The 12,114-nt window shown below is 42.6% G+C and overlaps 1 protein-coding gene and 1 pseudogene across 5 annotated transcripts in view; one reads left to right on the top strand and one right to left on the bottom strand.

The window, feature by feature from the left end:
- Positions 1–12,114, top strand: part of ATRN (attractin) — a 154,650-nt gene that overhangs the window by 104,552 nt on the left and 37,984 nt on the right. The window lies entirely within an intron of this gene.
- LOC114220640 (phosphatidylethanolamine-binding protein 1 pseudogene) lies at positions 4,897–5,466 on the bottom strand (annotated as a pseudogene).

Below are 12,114 nucleotides of genomic sequence, written 5' to 3'. Positions count from 1 at the left end.
GAGTCCTGGCCTCTCCTACACAGATCACGTAGCCTCTCCACGTCACAGAGTGTTGTGTATGTGACCTGAAGGCAGGTCTGCTGCTGCCACCGATGTTATCAACTCCCACCCTTTTCTCAGTTCACAGGGGATCCACGGACTCCCTCTTATCTAAGACCCATGGCCTCATTTCTGCTCTTTGTCATTTGCCACTGTGTCCTCCAGGCCTTGCCTCAGTACTCGATTTTACCCCCTCTGTTTTGGGTGAATGTGGAATCCAGAGCCGGGGGGACCTTCAGGGACTGGTGCAGCATTAGCCATAGAAACATGGTCACGGGCCTGGTTTGAGGCCGTTTGCCGACTCTCAGAAGCAAGTCGTCACTGATCAGTTAGGAGGGATTTGAAACCGAGTCCTGGTGATTGTGTGTTCATGTCTTCGGACTGCGACTAAAGAAGAATCTTTTCAGAAGAATCTTTTCATTCCTGGAATGTGGGGATAGGCTCTGTGTTGTTTTTTTTCTCACCAACTGCTTCCCTTTCTCTGTCTAGCTGGTCCACCCGTGTGTTCATCCTCTAGTCTGCTCTTCCCTTTGATCTTACACACTCTCTGCTTCCCTCCTCAGCCAGCCTGCTCTAGTGTTGGCTCCCTGTTTGTGCTTCCTCTCACCCACTCATCCAACAGCCTACAGCAGTGCCTCCTTCGCTCACCACGTCCTGAAACTGTTTTGTCTTAGCGGATGCCAGTCATCAAATTCTCCAGTCTCCTCTCCTTCTCAGAGTGATTGGAGTTGCTGTCTTTCTTGCTTTCCTGGTCCGTCCTTTCCCTGATTCTCTGGCCAGGCTCTTTAGGGAATCTGCTTCCTTAAACATTGAGGTTGTCTGGGAATCAGGCATTGATTCTCTTTTGTCTTCATCCTACACAGTTTCCCTGGGTAATTCCATCCCACTTAAAGGACTTATGGTGCTCTTTCTGTATGGGTGATTCTCAGTTCCATCTCCAGCCCAGCTTCTCCTTGCGCTCCAGACCAGTATTCTCGGTCGCTGCTTAGTAGACATCTCTAACTGGATAATCACAAGCTCCTGCTGTCGGCACGTAGTCATTGTTATGACCTTAGCCCCACACCCCATGCTTCCTTTCTCTGAATGACACCACCATTCATCTAGTTTTCTTTTACTGTCCTTGTTCCATTTTTATATCAAGGTTAAACTCACCTTTAATAATTATAAATTGAGATTTCTTCTCATTTCTGGAAGAGATTATATAAGATTAGAATTGTGTGAACCTTGAATACTTAATAGATCTCCCTTATAAAATCATTAGTATTTTTTATTTGTGGCAATTTCTTTTAACTGTTGATTCAACTTCTTTAAAAGTTGTAGGATATTTTGGGTTTTCTCTTTCTGTTTCAGTCATTTAAGATAATCTTTTCTAGGCATTATTTCATTTTTTCACATGTATTGACACAAAGGTATTCACACTGTTCTCTAATCTTTGCAGCATCTGTGCTTAACTACTGAATCATACACTTAAAAAGGCTTAAAACAGTAAATTTTATCTTAAATATTTTTGACCCAATTATAAAAATTTTTATTTTTTTTAAGATTTTATTTATTTATTTGTCAGAGAGAGAGCACAAGCAGGAGGAGAGGCAGAGGCAGAGGGAGAAGCAGACTCCCCACTGAGCAGGGAGCCCGATGCGGGACTCGATCCCAGGACCCTCAGATCATGACCTGAGCCGAAGGCAGACGCTTAACTGACTGAGCCACCCAGGCGTCCCCAGTTATAAAAAATTTTAAATATCACAGCAAGATCTTTTTTTGAAGATATAAACAAGCTTATTCTAAAATTTATACAAAAAAGCAGAGCTTCTAAAATAGCTGTAACAGGTGTGAAAAAGAGGAATAATGTGGGAGGAATCACTGTACACAGTGTTAAGGCTTACTGTTTAGCTACAGTAATCAAGACTTTGTGGTTATTGGTGGAGGGATAGACACAGATCAAGGAATAGAATAAAGAACCTGAAACAGAACCACATAAATGTGTCCAACTGATTTTTGACAAAGGAACAAAGACAATTAATTCAGTGGAAGAAGGATAGCCTTTCAAATAAGTGGTGCTGGAACAACTGGACAGCCATCGACAGATAAATGAACTTCGACCTAATCATCACATCTTACACAAAATCAACTTATTAGGGATAACAGCCTTTTCCTTCTAAAGTGAAATAGCTATTTATTTAGCTTCTTGTCATGCCAAAATGTTTTGTGTATATACCACTATAATTAGCACACCCTCTGTAACAGGCAAAATTGTACATCAAATTATATTTCATGTTACCTGATTATATAAAAATATAAAGTAAAAATGATTTATCAGTTCTGTTTAACATTACTAGTAAACAATTCAGCAGGAGCTACAAGATACAAAATTTTAGTAAAATATGACACAGGAAGAGCATAATGTAATTCTCACTTGTCATAATTTGTTATGAATATACAAAGACAACTTCTTAAAATATTGTGTTTACTAAGATTCTGGCAGTAGCTTTTTGTAACAAGACATAGCATACCAGACCTGCCACTCAACTTGTTTATGGTAAGTCTCAGCTTCAATGTGAAGCTGTTTGGAAAAAAAAAATCAAAAGCCTGTTTTTTTTTAATGATTTTATTTATTTATTTAAGAGAGAGAGCGAGAGAGAGCACAAGTGCACAAGCATGGGGGAGGACTAGAGGGAGAAGCAGACTCCCTGCTGAGCGGGGAGCCTCATGCAGGACTTGATCCCAGGACCCTGGGATCATGACCTGAGCTGAAGGCAGACGCTTAACGACTGAGCCACCCAGGCGCCCCAAAAGCCTGTTGGGGTTTTTTGTTTGTTTGTCTGTTTTACATGCTAGATATCTTGGCAAGTATGCCATTAAATACAGCAAGGAATTTAAGATAGCAAGAATAAGGAGTTAATAAAAGCTAAACATTACAACCTAAACCAAATTCATAACAAAAGTAACTATCACTGGTTACATAAAATATTCCTGACTAGTTAAAACCTAACAGTATAAAACATGCATTTTAGAATTTTTGGCAATCAATTTCAAAAAGTACCAATATCTATTTGAAATGATTCCCCTCCAAAGTCAAAGTGTAGTCAGAATTAATTCAAATGTTATCACACTTTGTAATGCTAAAAAACATTCAGCATTACTGAAGTGGAGGTAAATTCCAGAGCCTTTGAGGCTCTGTCATGCTGCAAAGGGCTCTTTCTCTGGTTCACTTAAAAGAGCAAACGACAGAGTCCAAGGATGTCCAATGGCAAGAGTGCTGTACCCTGCTGTGCCCTCCCCATGAAGCATGGCTACTGTGTTTGCAGAAATAGGATGTGTGAGGATAAAAAGCATGCTCTTCTGCTAGCTGAAGAGTTAGCAGCCCCCCCCAAAAGCTCCTTCCCCAGGTATATAAAAGTATAGAAGGGACAAAATTAAAATACACTTACCTACAGAGTAAGGATTTTGAAATATCAATGTGATCCCTATTTCAAAAATGTTATCTAGAGTCACCTGATCATTTCTGATTATACCTTAATGATGTATCCAGATTCAACTTCTGTTGATTTATCATGAGATACTTCTAGTCAGACATATTAACTTTATCCCCGAATATCTTAACCACTAGCACAACTGCAGTGTAATATCTCCCAGAGTTGTTAAGCACTGGAAGAGAAAAAAACGGATGTTCAAGCAGCAGGCAACAGTTATGGCCCTTTCACACAGTGGCATCCACATGGCTACTGAATAGTCCAGGACTAATTCTAAAAACGGGAACATTCATGCATTTTAGTAATTATGTCCTAATTCTCACAGTTGAAATTTCCTTAGACATTGCACTTTCTTTATAAAGGAAACCTGATTTTTCTTACAATGTCATGACCAGTCAGGACTTGAACTTGCCGCCATCTTTTTCTCCTTATCCTGTTTTTTATGCTCCTTTTTCTTACTGTTACTTTTTCTCATTCTTCACTGCTTTTCTTCTTTTTTGCCCGTACCCCCTCAATATAATCTGATTCTGATAAGGACTCCGGTGATAAAGGTTTATCTTCAGGATACATCTTTTTTTTTTTTTTAACTGAGTCCTTTCATGTCCTTTTCTTTCTCAGTTGCATCCTTTGACTTCTTCTTTTTTTTTTTCATCAACACAGTGTTTTTCTTTTTATTCAACTATAAGCAAACAGCAGAATTAACACAATAATCTGCAACTCCAGATCGGCTTTTCTATAGACAAGAGTTCGACAGACACAGATTTAGGGATTTCTGACAACGGCCTCACCCAGCGCTGCAGCTCATCTAGTTGGCTTTGTCTTAATTGCAAAGCCACTTTCCCTGTTGCTTTTTCCAGTACTGCTCTTCGAAGGAGCCAGAACAGGACACTGATCCCTAGTAAATTGTCTGAGATGTACCACGTTGGGGGTTAGTGCACACGCCAGCCTCTGGCTGTCTTGGTGGGAGACATGGGCCGTGAAAACACGACCCAGAAGTGCCCCCATGCACAATTCCGGACTCAGGCTCACAAAGCAGAGGCAATGGATCTTTTTTTTTAAACCTCCCTTCAAGATTCTTTGACGCTCTGCTCTATTACTATAGACCTGGTCTTTTCACCTGAATTTTTATTTCTTTAAATTCTGGATTGCTATTCTTATATTAAGAATTTGATGACCCCAACACAGTACCAAAATATCCCCCAAAATGGAGTTCAAATTTGATCAAAACATAAATGGGGGCGTGACCCTCTAAAGGACAGGCAGAAGGAAAAGTCACTCTAAACCATTATCTGATTGCTCAGGCCTCCCCTGAGAAATCTACATGCATCACTGAACTGGAGAACACTGGTTGAGACTTCCAGGACGGTTTCTGTCTCCTAGCATTCCCCTACTTCCCAGACAGCTGCTCATAGAGTTTGGGCACATAGGCATCCCATTCCGCCGGGTAACATGTACCAGCCACCAGCAGCCCAAGCTCGTACTTTTTGCGGAAAGATGCCACTTTGCATTTGCCCCGGGGGTCTCCAGATCGGTTGCTGAAGATGGGCTCGTCACACTTCAGTGGCCCATTCTATTCATAAACCAGCTAGACATAGCGGTGAAGGCCTGCGCCAGATATATCTGGAGGCCCAGAGCTGACATAATTGGAGAGGACTCTGCCAGTGCTGATGTCGTTGCCCTTCATGTTGACCACCAGAAAATGGTGCCATTCCCTGTATTTGGGGCCCTTCCTGCTGAGAGCATCCAGATCTGTTAGGACCAAGGTGTAGAGTTTACCTGGAACAAGGCCATCCCACACAATACTGGCAGGCCGGTTCTTAACTTGGGTGGGCGTCAGCACTTTGATCAGCTCGTCGACCTCTGTCCTGGTGTATTTGACCTGCAGCGCATGCTGCAGCCGCTCGCCCACTTCCTGCAGGCTCAAAGGCCCGGACCACTTGCTGAGGTCCAGCGGCATTGCGGAGCCGAGCTGGGCAGACAACGGGGAAGAGTCTCTGCAGACTGGGAACAGTCCTGCAGCACCAACCCCCAGCAGTCCGCAAACTGGCCACAGTTTTTAAGATTTTATTTATTTATTTTATATCATGGAATAACACTCAGCAATAAGAAGAAACAAACTATTGATACAACAATTTGGATGAATCCCAAGAAAATTTTGCTGAGTTGGGGGGAGGGATCTTAGAAATTTACATACTGTATGATTCCATTTGTATAACACTTAGAAGTTAAAATTTTCAACCAAAAATACAGATATATCTACTGAAGTTTCAACTTTTTCTGACTTTTCCTGATTGACCTCAAGACCCTCTTTTAAAAGCAGTCATCTGGGGGCGCCTGGGTGGCTAAGTCAGTTAAGTGTCTGACTCTTAATCTCGGTTCAGGTATTGATGTCAGGGTGATGAGTTCAGGCCCTGTGTTTAAAAATAAACAAACAAACAAATAAATAAATAAATACATTCACCTGATTGGGTCAGGCCCACCCACACTCAAGAGGAGGGATTATAGAGTGTACACAGCACCAAGGTAAAGGGAATATTAGGTGCCAACCAGGGATTTAGGTTGTTTGACTCCATAAAGGTTGAACTCTAGGCTCCAGTCAGACAATTTCAATCTGGTAGCATCTAACACTATCCAATTTTATAAAATATTTGATTTGGGGTCTAGTAAATATTATTTCTTGGCTTGTTTTAAGTTGAGATTATTTTCATACTGGCATACCTTATTATTTCTGAATCTGAACTTCAGACTTTATTGTGTATAGCTGAAAAATGGTTAACATTTTTAAGATTCTTAGTGAAAATCTTAACTTATACTGCTGACATTTTTCCCATTTGAAAAGAGGGCTCTGTGCATATAAACAGGCTCTTATGCTGGAGATAGTCGTGCTGTTGCCAATGCTGAGTTCTAGTTTTTTTCCTCCCAATGCCCTGTTGCTCCACCCTCTGAAAGCCACTGAAATGGTTTTAGAGCATTTCCTTCTAGAGGGATCTCTTCCCCACACTTACTTTTTTTAAAGTACTAATTTTAAGTTTAAGAGTCAAAGAGATGTTGATTTGCTGCTTGATTTTGGGGGGCTCTTCACCTGGGCTAGATCACTTACTTGAATAAGATCCACTTAAGAAAGCTGTATTCAGGAGCACTTTCGAAAATAAACTATGGCATGCTCACCACTTAGCTTGCCAAGCTCTCCTTGAACAAGCAGGTAAGTTCTGTTGGAACTGTGTCTTTTTGCTCTTTGGTGTACAACTAACTGTAGAATTTGCAGGCAGTGTGACTAGATCTGTGACATTGTGTGTTCTCGGTATCTTCACACGACACCAGATCTCTGCACTTGGGACCGTATGTGGGGGTGTGCGTGTGGAGGGCTGAGCTTGCGTCTTCCTGGGCTCATGAAGTGATGTGCTCAACAGAGGGGGCTTTGCCTTTCTGTAGTGCTCTTAATCTCAGAGCCTGAGCTTTCCTAGATGTATTTCGCTCTTAAACACACCCATGCACACTTAGAGACTATCCAGATTCAGTAAAAATGTAGAGACTCGTTGAAGGAAGAGAATAGATTGCAGCGTAGGCCATTTGGTTAAATTTTAGTATGGCTTTCAGTGCAGGCAAAAGCCTTTTTGTCTCTCTCATTTTTTAAAGCAAAATAACTGAGGAAATCTAGTTCTTTACTCAGAATTCATGTAAACCTTGGTGCTTTAAAAATGGTAATGTTAAACTCAAGTTCCTTTGCTCTGAACCAATCCCAGGATTCTTTTCCATAATTAGGAACAGATCAAAACCTATAACTGTTAACTGAGGGAATTTGAAACCAACTATAAAAAACTTTGTAGATGCAGTTTAAAATTAAAAAAAAAAAAAAAAAAACCACCCAGATTGAGAAGGCCTTGTGTGCAGGAGGGTGATGGGTGTGTTGGGGCCGGTTGTGCCTGTTTCCTGGGGAGTTGCTCCTATGGGTGAGTGCCCCTTCCTCAGCCTTTGCTTTCTGAAAGCGATCCTGGGTGTCCTTGCCAGTAAGCAAGGACTCAGCTGGCATAGCCATGCCCATGGTTTGGGAGGGTAGGTATTCAAGATAGAGAATGGACAGGCAGATGTTTTGTGTGAGGTGGGAAGGTGGGCGGTGAAGCTGGGGTTCTGGCTTGTTACTGGCTCTGCAACAGAGGTTGTTATTGTAATGTGGAACTAATATTAAAGCCCTCTCCACGCTGGGTGTTTCATCTGTTGGTTTATGTAAGAGGCTAGTGTTCACAAGTGAAGGCAACACAGAATTTGTATTGAGAACTGAGCATTCATTTAGACTTTAGAGTTATGTTTATGGGTGCTAACAGGATTGCTCTCCTAAGCAAAGGATGTATGAAACTTTTATTGACTCATATACTTCTTTTGGTAGCCGTGTTATTGAGATATAATTCACATGCCATACAATTCACCAATTTATAGCACACAATTTAGTAGTTTTTAGTATATTCACAGAGTTGTATAGCCGTGACCACAATCAGTTTTAGAGTATTTTCATCACCCCAAAAAGAAATCCTGTACTCATTAGCAGTCACTGCCCATTCCTTCCTCTCCATAGACCCTGGCAACCACCAGTTTACTTTCTATCGCTGTAGATTTGCTTATTTTGGCATTTCATATTAATTGTATTACATAACATATGGTTCTTTGTTGTTGTTGTTTTTTTAAGATTTTATTTATTTATTTGACCGAGAGAGACACAGCGAGAGAGGGAACACAAGCGGGGAGTGGGAGAGGGAGAAGCAGGCCCCCCACGGAGCAGGGAGCCCGATGCGGGGCTCGATCCCAGGACCCCGGGATCATGACCTGAGCCGAAGGCAGACACTTAACAACTGAGGCCACCCAGGCGCCCCAACATATGGTCCTTTGTGACTGGCTTCTTTCACTTAGCATAATGTTTTCAAGATTCATCCATATTTAGTATGTTTGAGTTCTTAACTCCTCTTAAGGATCGAATGATATTTTATTGTCTGGATATGCCACATTTTGTTTATCCATTCATCTGTTGATGGATACTTGGGGGTTGTTTTCACTCTTTGGCTGTTACGAATAACGTCAGGTACACTTTTAATGTTTATATTTCTTGTATAATGATGATGATGATGATGTATGTACATACCTCCTGGTGTTAGATATCTGTGCCGTAAGAATTTTAAAGAATTATAAAGCTATGAAATACGTTTAGAACTGAACTACTCAAAGTATAAATCTTTCTTTATTTCAAAGTGGCATTTAAGGTTCTTGTACTACCTTGTGGTTTTCATTAGGATCATTATTTATTATTCCTTCTTCCTGAAAGCCTCTTCTTTTCCACTTTCATCCATGGCTCTGGCTGTTTCTTCTTAGTTCTTCAGTATCATTGCTCCCTTGAATGTCCTCTGGACCCTCTCTCCCTGGACAGTCTCATCCACACCATCTGTGAATACCACCTGTGGCTGGGAAGTCATTCTCCATCTATAACAGATCTCTCTGCCGTGATCTCCATAGCCAGGAGGCTTCCTTTAACATCTGCTCACTCAGCAGACTTTGTGGCCCAAAGCAGCAGCCTTGAATGGACAGGAGGAGCTGTGCGATGCTGGGTGGCAGGCTGTGCCCCCGTGCTCCTGGGAGCCCTGGGGGGAGAGGGGAGTGTCCCGTGCCGCCTGAGTCTGAGTGAGGATGGGCAGTACCAGAGCTGAGTCTCAGGAGCGTGAGGTGGGGGAGCAGGGGTATTTGGGGTGGGGAAAGGGCATACCCAGTCACCTTCAAGAACTACCAGGAGTTTTGCAGACGTGAAGTGGCAGCGCTGTGAGCAAGGTGCTGGAGAACTAAGCAAAAGCTGTCGGGAAGAGACTGGAGGTTTCGGCTGAGGGCTTGGAACCATAGCCTGAAAACCACTGGGAGTCGTTGAAATGTTGCGACTGAAGATCGGTATTTTCACAAAAGACCCCTCTGGCAGCAGTTGGGAGAATGGATTAGAAGGAGCTGGACCTGAGTTGGGGAGTCCAGGTAGAATTCTTGTTTAGAAACCCAGGGGAGGGGTCCATCAGGTGACCCTCAGGCGTATCCCATAGCAACTTTCTTTCCTCATTTGTGCCTCCACAGCCATAGGCTTATCTGGCTTTTCACTCTACAGAGGTTGTCCTTAAGGGCAAGGACAATGTCTTATATTTCTGTGTCCTCAGTGTCACAGTGTTGATCCGTGGTAGACATGTCACAGGTATGTACTAGACGGATGTGTAGTTGTAGGTACGGGAGCTTTTGGGTTGGTATCAGAACTTTGTTCTTTTTTTGTTGCAACTTTTGCATCTCTTCTAAAGGTGCTGACAGCTTTTTCTGATATTATCAGAATGATTGCCGACCAGGGCTAAGGTGCCGGCTGGGGTTGGAGACCAAGAATTTGTCATCCCAGTCTGCACAGTCTGGCATTAGAGGATTGAATTGTTCTAGCATGTTGTCAGAAGAGTTGAGAGGTAGAAGAAAAGAAAGAAATGAGGACACAAACATCCTAATTTTACAAAGAGAGTAGTTAAGAGGTACTATATATATTGGAATATTTAAGAATGAAATGATAGGAGACCTGGGATTTGCTTCAAAATAATACGATTTTGGAGAAAGTGGGTAGTGTATGCCTGAAACTAGACTGGCCTTGAGCTGGTAATTACTACACGTGGGTGATGAGCACACGGGGTTCATAATACTGTTCTCTCTACTTTTTAAGAAGTTTTAAATTCTGTAATAAAAAATTGAAAACAATTACAGGTGATAGAAAAAAGATAATAAAGGCCCACCTTATTATTTAAACTTCTGAAAGTAGCCTCAGCTGGGCCTGCAGCCTAGGCTAGCTGGGATCTTAGCACATCTAAGCCAGCTGGGTTGTATCTTGGAACTGACCTTCTCTTTTTACTTTGCAGGAAGTGCACAGCATTTTACTAGGGTTTTACCAGTTATTGACTACTATTGGGCAGTCTCTAGAACAGTCAGGAGTCAGGGACAAAACCCTGTCTAACATGCCTCACCCTGGTGAAATGGCGAAGGGAGCTTCCCTGGGAGCCACTGACTTCCCTTCCAAGCAGGGGTGCATCAGAGGCCTGAGGGCTCCTCCCCGTGGGCCGTGAGGCCTGGGACGCTGCCTTGCAGCAGGCCACACTGTGTTGTTTCCTGCGCCTGCAGCTGCCTGTGAGTAACAGGCACATCCTTTCCCTGTATCCAAGGGTGTTCTGTCCATTCCCTGTCTCTGTTAGCATCCTTCCAGCACCATCACCCCTCAGAATAACGACACCGAAACCGACAGAGGCACTAAAAACAAAGATGTAACTAGACTGGAAAGGGCAAGTGGGAATGGTGGTCTCAGTCACCTTCCATTATAGTAGGAAATCAGTAAGTGATGCCTAAAATGGTTAAGTCAAGAAATAGCAAATTTTTAAAAAACTTATTAGTGATTAAAAGGTAACCCCCGAAGAACTGAAAAGAAACCTAAATAAAGGTGGGGGCCAAAGAGAGAAACCTTAAGGAGAGGACGTAGGGAGCAGGAACCCAATTGCATGATTAGCTCTTTGGCCCTTGTAGGTGTTTCAACCAAGTGTATGTAGTTCTTAATGATTTTTAAATTATTAATGATCATGATAAGATGGAATAGGAGTTCTAGAGAGTGGTGGAAGGAATGGCTGGAAGGATATGTAGGGAAGTGAGTACAGAGCAGTATTTAGAGCTGGGAGTTTAGGCGTGCACAGATGGTGAGTGTTAGCTTGCACGTCAGGAATGAGTGGCTCGGTGGAATTAACTAGCCTTGAGGCTCTGACCAGAGCCTGGGTATACAGTTTCTGTGCCAGCACAAACCAGCATCAGGTGGGTAGTGTGTGAAGCCAGGTGATGGGCACTGGGATCCAGTCCAGGGCCTGTGGTCTCAGCATAGTTCCCTATAGAACTTTGGTTTGTTTTTGTTTTGTTTTAAAGAAAATTATTTTGGTTTGTTTTTTGTTTGAGTGTTCCTTTATTCTTTATTCTTTTTTGAAAAATTCCAGTATAGTTAACATACAGCGTTAATATTAGTTTCAGGTGTACAATATTGTGATTCAGCAATTCCATACATCACCCTGTGCTCGTCACAACAAGTACACTCCCTAATCCCCGTCACCTCTTTCCTCCATCCCCCAACCCCCCTCCCCTCTGGTAACCATCAGTTCTCTATGTTAAGAATCTGTTTTTTGGTTTGTCTCTTTTTTTTATTTGTTTTGTTTCTTAAATTCCACAATAAGTCAGATCATATGGTATTTGCCTTTCTCTGACCGACTTATTTCACTTGGCATCATACCTTCTAGATCCATCCATGTGGTTGCAGATGGCAAGATTTCCTACAAGAAAGGTTTTTTGTGTCACAGCAAAACTCAAGGAGGCAGCAGCAAGTAGGCCCAGGTTAGGATGGTCACAGTCTTCTGTCTTTGACACAGCTGAGGCCTGAGTGGAAAGCTCTCTGTAGACAGGCCTGAGTTCTTATGGGAGGATCCGTTCTTCCCTGGCTTCCAGCCTTGCAGTTCCAGAACTATGTGGCAAGGTTGGCATGGTGAAGCCAGGAGCCCAGATGGCAGCCAAGGCCACTTTGGCCCTCTCAGGT

The sequence above is a fragment of the Eumetopias jubatus genome, unplaced genomic scaffold, assembly GCF_037043125.1.
Source record: "Eumetopias jubatus isolate StellerSeaLion01/CBP00866 unplaced genomic scaffold, mEumJub1_p1.0 scaffold_9, whole genome shotgun sequence".
NCBI lineage: Eukaryota > Metazoa > Chordata > Mammalia > Carnivora > Otariidae > Eumetopias > Eumetopias jubatus.
The sequence above is the reverse complement of the archived record's forward strand: the minus strand, read 5'-3'. Positions and strand labels throughout refer to the sequence as shown.